The sequence below is a fragment of the Jaculus jaculus genome, chromosome 1, assembly GCF_020740685.1.
Source record: "Jaculus jaculus isolate mJacJac1 chromosome 1, mJacJac1.mat.Y.cur, whole genome shotgun sequence".
Classification (NCBI taxonomy): domain Eukaryota; kingdom Metazoa; phylum Chordata; class Mammalia; order Rodentia; family Dipodidae; genus Jaculus; species Jaculus jaculus.
The window spans coordinates 35,835,737-35,848,019 of record NC_059102.1 but is presented as its reverse complement, the minus strand read 5'-3'; the positions used below and the strand labels follow the sequence as shown (position 1 = coordinate 35,848,019).

The following is a 12,283-nucleotide window of genomic DNA, read 5'->3' as shown; positions in this document are numbered from 1 at the left end:
CTCATACTTATGTTCTATTTGTAACAACCTTGGCTTAGGCTTAGCATTTGGGTTTGTGCCTGACTGAGTCAGCTTTTTTCTTGGAGAACATCCTCAAAAGTTTCTAGTAAGATTTAACAGCTAGTGAGGATGAAAACTCTTAGTAAACTGGGCAAAGAGAAAAAATCTTCACTTGATAAGGGTATTCACAAAACCCCAAACAAGTGCTACCTGGACAATGGGATCGAACTGGGCTCCTCTCCTTGTGAGGTGAGCACTTTGTCAACTGAGAGCGCTCTCTCTCCAGCCTGAGTCAGAGTTTAAATAGCTGATGTGAAGAAAAGTGAGAAAAGTTCAGATTGGCTCTCTTAAACTTCTTGACAAGACAAGGATATGTCTAGCATGACAACTTTTTAACACAGTCCTGGAAGTCCTGGCCAATGCTGTAAGAAAGAAACAGAAGTAAGAAAGAGGTAGAAGGATGGGGAAGAAGCAACAAAACCATAACATTTTTAAAGGTCATGATTAATCACTTGGAAAAAAACTTAGAAGAAAACCCAAAACTAAAAACTTAAAAGAAAAACCACTGGAGGGCTCAGCGAGGTAAAGGCACTTGCTTGCAAAGTCTGCCAGCCTGGGTTCAATTCTTCAGCCAACCACAAAAAGCTGGATAAGCATTCAATTATAGTGACAACAGACCCTGGTGTACCCATACCCCCCCACACACAAATATTAATTTTAAAAAGCTACTTGAATAATATAGCAAGACTGCCACATACCACATACTTGATCATCATCCACAATGACCTTTTGATCAGAGACCTACAAGGTTTCCTAAAAGAAAGACAGATTTCTGTCCGAGTACTTGATGACCCACCAAAGGTTAGTGGTAAGACCCTACTGCTGAAGACACCTTATGTGGTCGACACATAAAATGGAATGGCATGGCTGGAAGCTGGAAAAGAGTCAGTCCCCAGCTTATAATAATTGATAATCAATCTCAATATTCAAATATAAGTGATGTCAGCTTTTTCCTGTTGCCGTTAAGACTCAGAATTTACTTGTTTATACCTGCATGTGTATGTGATAAATGTGTATATATGTTAATATGTATGAACACATATTAACATGTATGTGGGCATGTATGGTTGCATGTGAACATGTATGTACATACATGTGGAGGCCAGAGGACAACCTCAGGTGTGGTTCCTCAGGTGTGCCATCCAGCTCTTTTTAAGACAGGGTCTCTCAGTGACCTTGAGCTCACCCGTGAGGCTGGACCAGCTAGCCAGCAATCTCCCAGAATCTACCTGTCTCTACTCTCTCCATTGTCACCATACCCAGCACCTTACATGAGTAGGAGATCAAACTCATGTCCTCTAGATAGTGAGGGAAACAATTTACCAACTGAGTCCATCTCCCCAGCTCAACAGTGAGAATTTGTTTTATTTTAAAAATATTTTAAAATTGCTGGGTGTGGTGGCGCATGCCTTTAATCCCAGCACTCAGGAGGCAGAGGTAGGAAGATTGCCGTGAGTTCGAGGCCACCCTGAGACTCCATAGTGAATTCCAGGTCAGCCTGGGCTGGAGTAAGACCCTACCTCGAAAAAAAAAAAAAAAATTTTTTTTAAACTATCCAGGTGTGGTGGCACATGCCTTTAATTCCAGCACTTGAAGGGCAGAGAGGTAGGAGGATTGCTGTGAGTTCGAGGCCACTCTGAAACTACACAGTGATTTCCAGGTCAGCCCAAGTTAGAGTGAGATACTACCTCAAAAAAAAAACAACTTTTTTTTAAGTGTTTGCAAAGGGCTGGGCATGGTGGTGCATGCCTTTGATCCCAGCACTCAGGAGGCAGAGGTAGGAGGACTGCTGTGAGTTCAAGGCCACCCTGAGATACATAGTGAATTCCAGGTCAGCCTGGGCTAGAGAAAGACTCTACTTCGAAAAACAAAAATAAATTTAAAAAAATTTCTTTGCAAGTAGAAAGAGAGAGAAAAAATGAATGAGGATGGGCATGCCAGGGCCTCCCTCTAGCCACTGCAAATGAACTCCAGACACATGCACCACTTGGTGTATCTGGCTTTATGTCAGTACTGGGGAATTGAACCCAGGATGCCAGGCTTTGCAAGCAAGTGCCTTTAATGGATGAGCTCTCTCTCCAGCCCAAGAGGGAGAATTTAAATAACTGGTGTGAAGAATGAGAAAAATAGCCATGTTCAACATCTTAAGCACTAGTAACCAACAGAAAGTAATAAAAGGAAACATGATTCATAGTAGTATCAGTACTAGAAAGTATTAAAAATTTAATTTGCCAGGCATGGTGGTGCATGCCTTTAATCCCAGCACTCAGGAGCCAGAGGTAGGAGGATCACTGTAAGTTCGAGGTCACCCTGAGACTTCATAGTGAATTCCAGGTCAGCCTGGGCTAGAGTGAGAACCTACCTCGAAAAACAAAAAAAAAAAAAAAAAAATTAATTAATTTAACAAAGAAAACCCTCCTAGCCTTTTCATGGAGCAATTTTAAAGTTCTCATTCATTTTTCTTTCTCTTTGCACTTACAAATAAATTTTTTAAAATTTATTTTCATTTTTTGAAGTAAGAGTCTTGTTGTAGCCCAGGCTGACCTGGAACTCATTATGTTTCTCAGGGTAGCCTTGAACTCACATCAGTCCTCCTACCTCTGCCTCCTGAGCACTGGGATCAAAGGTGTGTGCCACCATACCTAGCCCCTTGCAAATACATTTAAAATACCTGCCTAGTATGTGCAAGGTCCTGGGTTTGATCCCAAGCACTGACCAAAAAAAAAAAAAAAAAAAACGATTTTAATAAAGGACTTGAAAATGAGCTTATAGAGAATTTAGATGTCACCACTGATGGTGACTACAACCACCTCAAAAGGATCAGGATGAGAATGTGTAGAAATGTACAGAAGAAGTAATAAAGCAAATATAGCAAAATGTTAACATTTGGTGAATCTGGGTAAGAAATATACAATGGTTCTTTGTCTAGTCCCGGAACTCTTCTGCTAGTTTTAAATTATGTCCAACTTTCAAAATGCTTAAAAAAAAGATGAATAAATAGAACAGCATTTTACATGTTTTGGATGGAATACATTGCCATCAAAAAAATGTCAAGCCTCCCCCAAATAATTTATTAATTTAGTATAATTCCAATAAAAACTCCTCAAAATATAACTTTTGAGTAACTTAGTAAATTTACTCCAAATTTTTAATGGAAAAATAAAATTTGGCAGAGGAAGAGTTAAGGGAACTTTAAAATGAACGACTTTCTGTGCCAGTTATTACAACATAACTACAAATTCGCTGTAGTAAAACCAGAGCAATAGCACTGGAGTAAGCCTTGACAGACTATGGAACAGACAGAGGCTTAGAGCCACGGCCAGCTCCATGGAAATCACATATGAGAAAGGGGTGGAGGGCATCACATCTCAACAGAGACAAGCATGGACAGTGATGATTCTTCAAGATGTTACTAGAAAAATTGGCCCCTTACATGGAGAAAAAATAGGGCTGGATGCAAGGTGGATAAAATAGCTATATGGATTAAAGCCCTCACAGATCTGACCTAGAGATGAAGAAGAGTCTATTATACAAAACTTGAAAAGTATAAACCATAAGACAGAGAATTCATATGATAGTACCAAAATTAAAATTTTTTTTGAGGGCTGAAGAGATGGCTTAGTGGTTAAGCGCTTGCCTGTGAAGCCTAAGGACCCCGGTTCGAGGCTCGGTTCTCCAGGTCCCACGTTAGCCAGATGCACAAGGGGGCGCACGCGTCTGGAGTTCGTTTGCAGAGGCTGGAAGCCCTGGCACGCCCATTCTCTCTCCCTCTATCTGTCTTTCTCTCTGTGTCTGTCGCTCTCAAATAAATAAATAAATAATTTTTTTTTCTTGAGTAAAGGATGACAGAGAAAATTAACACATGGCCACATGATTTCTCATTTGCAAACTCTATGTTGTTTCTATTTTTTCTGAGGTACGGTCTCACTCTAGCTCAGGCTGACCTGGAATTCACTATGTAGCCTCCAACTCATGGTGATCCTCCTACCTGTCTGCCTCTCAAGTGCTAGGATTAAAGGTGCTCACCCAGCCATCTGCAAAGTATAAATGTGCCAATGAGTAAATACCTGCATCACAATATAATTTCTGCAAGTGAATGGCAAAAACAAAACAGACAGCTACTTTAACACAAAAATGGAACAATTTTTAGGAGCAATAGCATATCTAAAATGCTTAAAATTATTGATACTAGGGGCTGGGGCGATGGCTCAGTGGTACAAGTGCCTGTTTGACTACTCGTGTTTGGGTCCCCAGAACCCACATAAAGGCACTTGTGTAACATGAGTCAAATCCCAGCATTCCTACAGCAAAAAGAGAGGAGGAGATGGGAGAATCCTGCTGCTCACACCCAGCTAACCTGGCGAATGCAGCAGTGAACAACAGAAGACCTTAACTTAGGCTGGAAAGATGGCTTAGTGGTTAAGGCGCTTGCCTGCAGAGCCTAACAACCCATTCAATTCCCCAGTGCCCACACAAAGCCAAATACACAAGGTAGTGCATACATCTGGAATTTGTTTACAGTGGCTGGAGGCCCTAGAGTGTTCATTCTGTCTCTCTTCTCTCTAGGCTTGAAAATAAATAAATAATTTTTTTAAAAGACCTTAACTCCAACAAGGTGAAAGGTAAAGACTGATGGGCTGTGGCATACATGAACCCACATTCATATAGCCAATTCACACACTTACACACACAATAAAAATCATTAGTAATAGAAAAATACAAACTAAAGAAAATCACTTTGCATTTATGAAGTCAGAAAAAAATGGACAACTGGATAAGGTTACTGTTAATGAGGATACAAGAACCTACACAGAACAGCCATTGTGGAGATGAATCTGGTACCATTTACTCAATTTCAGTCCATGAAAGCCTACAGTCCAATAGTGTCCTTCTTAAGCATATGTCCCATAGAAATCTACACAGCTTTGTAAGCAGACATGTATGAAGATGTTCATACAGCAATATTTGCGGGGTAGGTTAACCTGAGCATTCAGCCGTTGCACAGAGAATAGGTAACTAGAACTGTGGCATATGGTATACAACATATTGAAGCAAAAAAAAAAAAAAAGAACAGGTGTACACATACACAAATCTTAAAACAGTGCTTAGGAAAAAGGAAGTAAGGCTGCAGAGATTGCTCAGTGGCTAAAATCAATTACTTGCAAAGCCTGAAGGCCCAGGTTCAATTCTCCAGTACCCACATAGAGCCAGATGCCCAAAGTGGCTCAGGTGTCTGGAGTTCACTTGCAGTGGCAGGAGGCTCTGGGGTGTCCATACTCTCTTTCACTTTCTCTCTCAATAGAAATAAATAAATACTTAAAAAAATCAATATATGGGCATGGTGGCATATGCTTTTAATCCCAGCACTTGGGAGGCTGAGGTTAGAGGACTGTCATGAGTTTGAGGCCAGCCTCGGGTGCAGAGTGAATACTAGGTCAGCATGGGTTAGAGTGAGACCCTGCCTCAAAAAATAAATAAGAACCACATACATTAAGATTCACACATATAATGCAAACACCCCCACTTCCTAAACCCTATTCAGGCAAAAAGAAACACATGAAATGTATTAGAAAGAGTACCTATGAGGCACAAGGTGAGTGGGAACAGGATATGGAAATTAAAAGCAAAATAAATCTTTTAGACTGTGTTATAAAGTAACTCAAATGACCTATGATGGACAAAAATTAGAATTGTTTCCTTCTCAGAAGTTTCAAATTTTCCCAACAACAAAAGCTCTCTGGCTGCCAGCTCTGTTGATGAGTAACAGCTTTTTGTCCTTTTTCAAGCAGGAAGAGGAATTCAGGGATCAGCAAAGTACGAAAGCGATCAGCAGAGAATATTTACGGAACAGGGTTTTGCTCTCATGCCCTGACTGAAAAGACCTGATGACCTCTTTAAAATATATTTATTTATTTATTTATTTATTTGAGAGACAGACAGAAAGAGAGAGAGACAGGGACACAGAGAACGAGTGTGGGCATGCCAGGGCCTTCTGCTGCTGGACATGAACTCCAGATACATGTGGTACTCTGTGCATCTGGCTTTATGTGGGTACTGGGCAATCAAACTGAGGCCACTTGGCTTTTCAATCAAGTGCCTTTAACCACAGAGCAATCTCTCTAGCGTATCCTGATGACCTCTTCACTTGGGATGATTCAGGTTCTGGTGGACTAGTGTTGAGTTTTCAGGTCATTTGAAGCTTTTACCTTTAGAATTTCTTCCTATACAATCCTCTCGCCTCCCTGTAGAAATATCCCATACAAAATTCTTGGCCTAGAGGGACCCAGTTACTCTACAGATGAAAACAAAAGCCCAGAAAAGAATTCTGGTTTGGGATCATATTGCTAACACAAAAAGGAAGGTCCCTCTGATTCTGTCTGGGTCTCCCATTCCATGACTACTCTCAACCCCTTCAAACCTCTAAAACCATGACTGCCTCTCCTTTACTCAGAGCCAAGGAGAAAATTCTTACAAAGTCCTACAATGGTGTGTCTGTCCTCACTCCCACCACCTCTGATCTGCTGCCCTGTCCCCTCACCCACATCCACACTGCCTGGCTACCATGCCCTTATCGCCCCTCATGCATACCAACCCAGCTCCTGCTCATCCTCTGCTTCCTGCTCTCTGTGTACTCTAGACTCAGAAAAGGACATCTCGGTAGAAGCCTGCTCTCACCATTCTGTATAACCCCCAGAGCTGGAGGCGGCTCAGCGGTTACGCGTGCTTCCTGCACAAGCGTGAGGGCCTGAGGGGGGCCTGAGACTGAGTTCAAGTCTCCAGATCCCACATAAACAGCTGTGTGTGGCCACACACAGCTGCAATCCCAGTCCTGCAAAGGGAAGCAGAGAATTGCCCTGGCTATGGAGGTGTAAAAAAAAAAAAACAACAGTGAGCCTTGGTCTCAGTAAGACACTCCAGCTCAAACAGTGCAGGGAAGAGCAGCAAAGCAAGACAACTGATATTCAGCTCTGGCCACCACAGAAAAGCACCCCCAGACACAGGTAAGTGCACAGCATGCTGCGAGGGTACATCCATGTGCATAAATGAGACGTATCATTCCACACTACACACACACGGGGAACAAAGCAACACAGCCATACGTACACCCCTCTCCTACTTACCGTGCTTAACTTTTCATTGCATACTGTTCATGAGACCTCCTACTCTCCTATTTATTCACCATCTGTCTATATCCTACCAGAACATCCATCCCACAAGGGCTTCGTCAATTTTGCTTGCATTGCCTCCGCAACCCCCATGATGGATAGAAGCTGGCTTATATGGGTGTTCAAAGAACGTTTGCTGAATGAGTGAGTCAAGTCAGAATCATAACACATCCCTCAGAATCAACTCTTTGCACAATGTCTTATGCTGTCAGGCCATGGTGGCCATAACCTTTAGTCAGAAAAAAAAAAAAAAAGGGCCTACACATCCAAAAATGAAATAGCACATTGTGGCTACTGTCTACATTACCTTGGGTGACTGCCTTTTTTTTAACTCCCAGGATAAAGTACATTACACCCAAGTTAACACCTCCAGTCTGCATAGAAGCTCCTTCACCACAGTTGCTCTGGGCCTCAGGTGATGGCTGCTGCTTTCGACCTTTCTTCCTCTCAGCAATGAGACTATCACATAGTTAACCTTTGACAATAGACTAAGTTATCCAATCTTTGAAATTAGATTATCCAGATGTTTTCTTGGCCTGGGTATATACAAGACACTATTTCATATAACTGGTGGTGTAATACTTTTCAGAAATATTCTGGGGTGTTTGTTTGTTTGTTTTTGAGGCAGGTCTCATTCTAGCCCAGGCTAACCTGGAACTCACTCCGTAGCCCAGACTGGCTTCGAACTCAGAGATCCACCTACTTCGAAGTGCTCAAATTGTAAGTGTGAGCCACCATACCTAGCCTTCAGAAGAATTCTGAATAGATTTTAAGGATGCTTTAGCAAAAGTACCAAATATACTTGAGAATTTCATAGCTAATTTGTAATAATGTTAAGTTACAGTTAATACATTAACTGACTTCAGAAATGAAATAGGGTGTTCACACTGGCAGCATATATGCTGAAATTGGAACAGTACAGAGAAAATTAGCATGGCCCCTGCACAAGGATGACATGCAAATTCATGAAGTGTTCCATATTTTTACAATGAATACCACAACCCCACTGAGGAGGGACCCAAGCAAATGGGAGCAGGGGCAAGGGGATAAAAAAGTATAACATACAATATATATAAGTATATGTATATTTATGTGTAATACATATAAAATAAAATAAACTTTAAAAATGAAATAGGACTGGAGAGATGGCTCAGCATTTAAATGAGCAGGCATGAGGGACAGAGGGGTCCTGAAACTGCTTGAGTTCAAATCTCTAGATCCCACGTAAAACAGCTGGGCATGGCTACACACACCTCCCAACCCAGTCCCACGGGGAAGCAGAGACCCAGGAATCTTTGGGGCTCTACAAGTACCCCTCTATTGTTCTCGCTTTCAAATTAATTAATTAAAAATTATTATTAGTATTACCATTATTTGCCAGCCAAAAAAGCATACACAACTGTGAACGTTGTATAAAAGTTATCTTTTCACATTTTCTGAGTCAGAATGTTCTCAGTATGTTGCAAGTTAAGACCTCATTCCCAGGCCAGACTTATCTATTCTTCACTATACACTAAGCATACCATTCTAGTTTATGAATTCAGTTGAATTTACCACCTAAGCAACAGAAATGTGAAAAAAAAAAAACACTTTTCACTTGTTTTTGCTCAATACTTATAATGTGACTGATGGAAATGAGAATTAAAACGCATCTGAAGGCTGGGTGTGATAGTCACCCCTTTAATCCCAGCACTTGGGAAGCAAGAGTTAGGAGGATAGAGCTATAAGTTCGAGGCCAGCCTAGGACCACATATGAATTCCAGGTCTGTCTGGATTAGAGTGAGACCCAACCTCAAAAACAAAACCAAAAAATACATTTGAAGCCTTGTTATGCATCCTGCAAAATTAAATTTTTTCTTAAAACTTTTTTGTTGTCATCATGAGTAATATGTTTCAAGTTAACGTGTAAATCAAAGAATTTTAGAGATAGAGACCTTAAAGATCATTTTATTTAATATTTTTAATTAATGAACTTAGTGTGTGTGCTGTGCTTGTGTATGTTACATCCCCACTGCCTGGCTCAATGCTTTTTCTGTGCAGTGTTCATATGTGTGTGGGCACACATGTGTATAGGCAGGTGTGCATGGGCATGTGTGGGTAGCCAGTGGACTCCAGGGGTCTTCCTATTTCTGCCTCCCCAGTGCTGCAACTTCAGGCACACACTGACATCCCAGCACTTGGTGTGGGCATTGGGGACAGAACTCAGATCTTCATGCTTTCAAGGCAAGTACTTTACTCACTGAGCTATCTCCCCAATCCCCACTTAATACTTTAGGGAAAAACCAACACTGGGGGGATAAACTTGCTTATCACCTTCTGTCAGTTCTTACAGTGAGAGTTGAATACATGCTGCACTGAGAAGTTATGTCTGTGTGATGCTAAGATCTCAGACTTCAAAACTCTTTTACAGGGCTGGAGAAATGGCTTAGCAGTTAAAGCACGTGCCTGAAAGTCAAAGGACTCAGGTTCGATTCCCTAAGACCCACATAAGTCAGATGCACAAGGTGGCACATGTGTCTGGAGTTAAGTTTGTAGTGGCTGGAGGCCCTGGCACACCCATTCTCTCCCTCCCCCCCCCCCCGCCTCTTTCTCTCTGTCAAATAAATAAATAGATATAAAAAATTCTTTTATAGATTAATCAGTTCCATTCACACTCCATAACTCTGCTATGTAAAGTGAAGCCTAAACTATGCTCCAACTCTGAATATCAATAACATCACTAGCTGGCCACACACCACACCATTACTAATTATGAAAAGTTTCAACACAGATGCTTCCATTACTATAAAAGAATTACTGTAAAACAGGCCCAAAGGCAAGTTACAGAATAATGAGAGTTCTGTAAATCTTTACCGTATACAGGATGCGACTGCTTTTCAGGTTGTTTTTGTTTATGAATTTTAACTGTACTGCCAGCATTCTTCGTGGCTCTTAATGGACATCAGACCTTGGCCTGACTGAGTAATCCTAATATTCCCTTGATAGAGCGACACAGCTTGGCACCTTCATTCTTTGAGACATGGATGCGTGAAGGGCACCAGGACCTGCCGCAGCAGCGCAAGTGTCCCTGGATCCCTGCAAAACTCCGCCACACAGAGCACCACGTCCAGCCAAGCAGGTCCTGCCCCCGCCTGCGAAGCCACCCTGCGCGCTCTCCCTGACATGCCCCGGGCTGCGAGGCTGCACCGCCGCGAGGGCGCTGGGATTCCGCCCCGCCGAGCGCGCCGGACCCGAGCCCGGGCACGACGCCCACGTCCGCGCCGTGACAGCGCCGCGGCCGGCTCCCGGGACCCGGGGACAGCGGGGGTCGGCGTGGGCCCGCGGCGTCGCAACCGCCCCGGCGGGCTGGGGGCCGGCGGCGGGGAAGAGGCGGGCCAGGCCCGGCCGCCCGCGCGGCTCGTCCCGCACCGCGAGGGTCCCGTGCGCCCGCCGCCCCGGACACCGAGCCCGCTCCCCGCCCGGCCCGGTCCCGACCTGCTCTCCGCCGCGCGGCGCTCCCTCGGCGCGGCGGCCACCGGCGGGCGCCCGTCCCCGGCCGCGGTCACCTCCCCTCTCGGCCGCGGCCGGCGGGCCGATCCCGGGTGACTCAGCGCGCCGCCCCGCCTCCCGCCTCCCGCCTCCCGCCTCCCGTCTCCCGCCTCCCGTCTCCGGCCTCCCGCGCGGGCTTCCGCCTCGGCCGCCGCGACCGCCGCGCGCCCCGCGCGCCCACCGCCCCGCGCCCGCCCCGCCCCGCGCGCCCCCTAGCGGATGCCCGCTCCGCTGAGGCAGAGGCGCCGCTCCAGGGAAACTGAGGCACGCGGCGGGCCCCGCTCCCCTCCAGCCCAGCTGAGCTGCTCCACTTGAAGGCGGTCCCTTCCTCACCCTCCGCGTCACGCCAACCCAGAAAATGTAGGCGAAAAAATCCAGTCGCAGGAGACCTATTCAGTTCCCGCCCTGGAGTCCTTAACCCCGAGGCTGATTCCTTTATCTTGTCATACATCGCTAGCTGGTGTGTGCTTCAGCCGTGCGGTCCTCCTCTCCACCTTTCTATCCCTACCCCACCCCTCTTTTTTGCGGGGGGGTAGTCTCACCCTTAGTCCAGGCTGGCCTCGAACTTACAGCATCCTCCTACTCAGCTCCTGAGTGCTGGAGTTAAAGGAGTGTGTGTGTGTGTGTGTGTGTGTGTGTGTGTGCGCGCGCGCGCGCGTGTGGAAACTGTAGTTGAAGCAGAATTTGAACTCCGATCCTCCTCCCTCTACTTCCCAAGGGCTTGGATTACAGACATGAGCTACCACACCGCCCTGCTCCACTCTCCACCCCAACTTTTTGTTCCTAAGTGAAATCTCTCAGGGGCTGTGGAGATGGCTCGGTGTTAAAGATGAGTGCTTGCAAAGTCTTGCAACCCAGGTTCAATTCCCCAGTACTCACATAAACCCAGCTACACAAAGTGACACATGTGTCTGGAATTCCTTTGCAGCAGCAAGAGGCCCCAGGGGAAACCATTTTCTCTGGAGAATTTAAAATACAAGAACCAGATACCTCTCCTGTCACATTGCTTGGATGTGTTGTATGGCTGGGCCTGGGCTTTGCCATCGACATAGTGGATTCTGAAGAATGCAGGAGCCTTATCACTATGCACACATAGCAGAGATAAGCTTTTATTTCAAAAATTTCTTTAGCTATATTGTTTCCCAATCACTCCACGTTTTTATCATGATTCAATATGCATAACATAAAATTTAGCATTTTAACTATTTTTTTAGGTTGGTTATTTATTTGCAAACAGAGAGAAGGAAGGAGAGAGATTGTGTATGGGTGTGCCAGGACCTCTTGCCATTGCAAACAAGCTCCTAATGTGCACCACTTTGTGCATCTGGCTTTACATGCGGACTGGGGAGTTTGAACCAGATCCATCAGGCTTTGCAAGCAAGCTCCTTAACCACTGAGCCATCTCTCCAGCCCCATTTTTAACGTGTGTGTGTGTGTCTGGTTTTCCAAGGTAGGGTCTTGCTCTAGCCCAAGCTAACCTGGAATTCATTCTATATTCTCTGGGTGACCTCGAACTCATGTTGATCCTC

At 44.7% G+C, this 12,283-nt stretch overlaps 1 protein-coding gene and 1 non-coding gene across 2 annotated transcripts in view; one reads left to right on the top strand and one right to left on the bottom strand.

Moving 5' to 3' along the window:
• Nucleotides 1-10,747, bottom strand: part of LOC101608951 (dynamin binding protein) — a 133,225-nt gene extending 122,478 nt beyond the window's left edge. Inside the window, exon 1 of the mRNA XM_045152050.1 lies at nt 10,701-10,747. The gene's annotated coding sequence lies outside the window, so the exon portion shown is untranslated. The remainder of the gene's footprint in view (nt 1-10,700) is intronic.
• On the top strand, nt 8,105-8,211 carry LOC123458179. Its single transcript, XR_006635477.1, has one exon. It is a non-coding gene; the product is annotated as a U6 spliceosomal RNA (small nuclear RNA).
• Nucleotides 10,748-12,283: the final 1,536 nt, after the last annotated feature.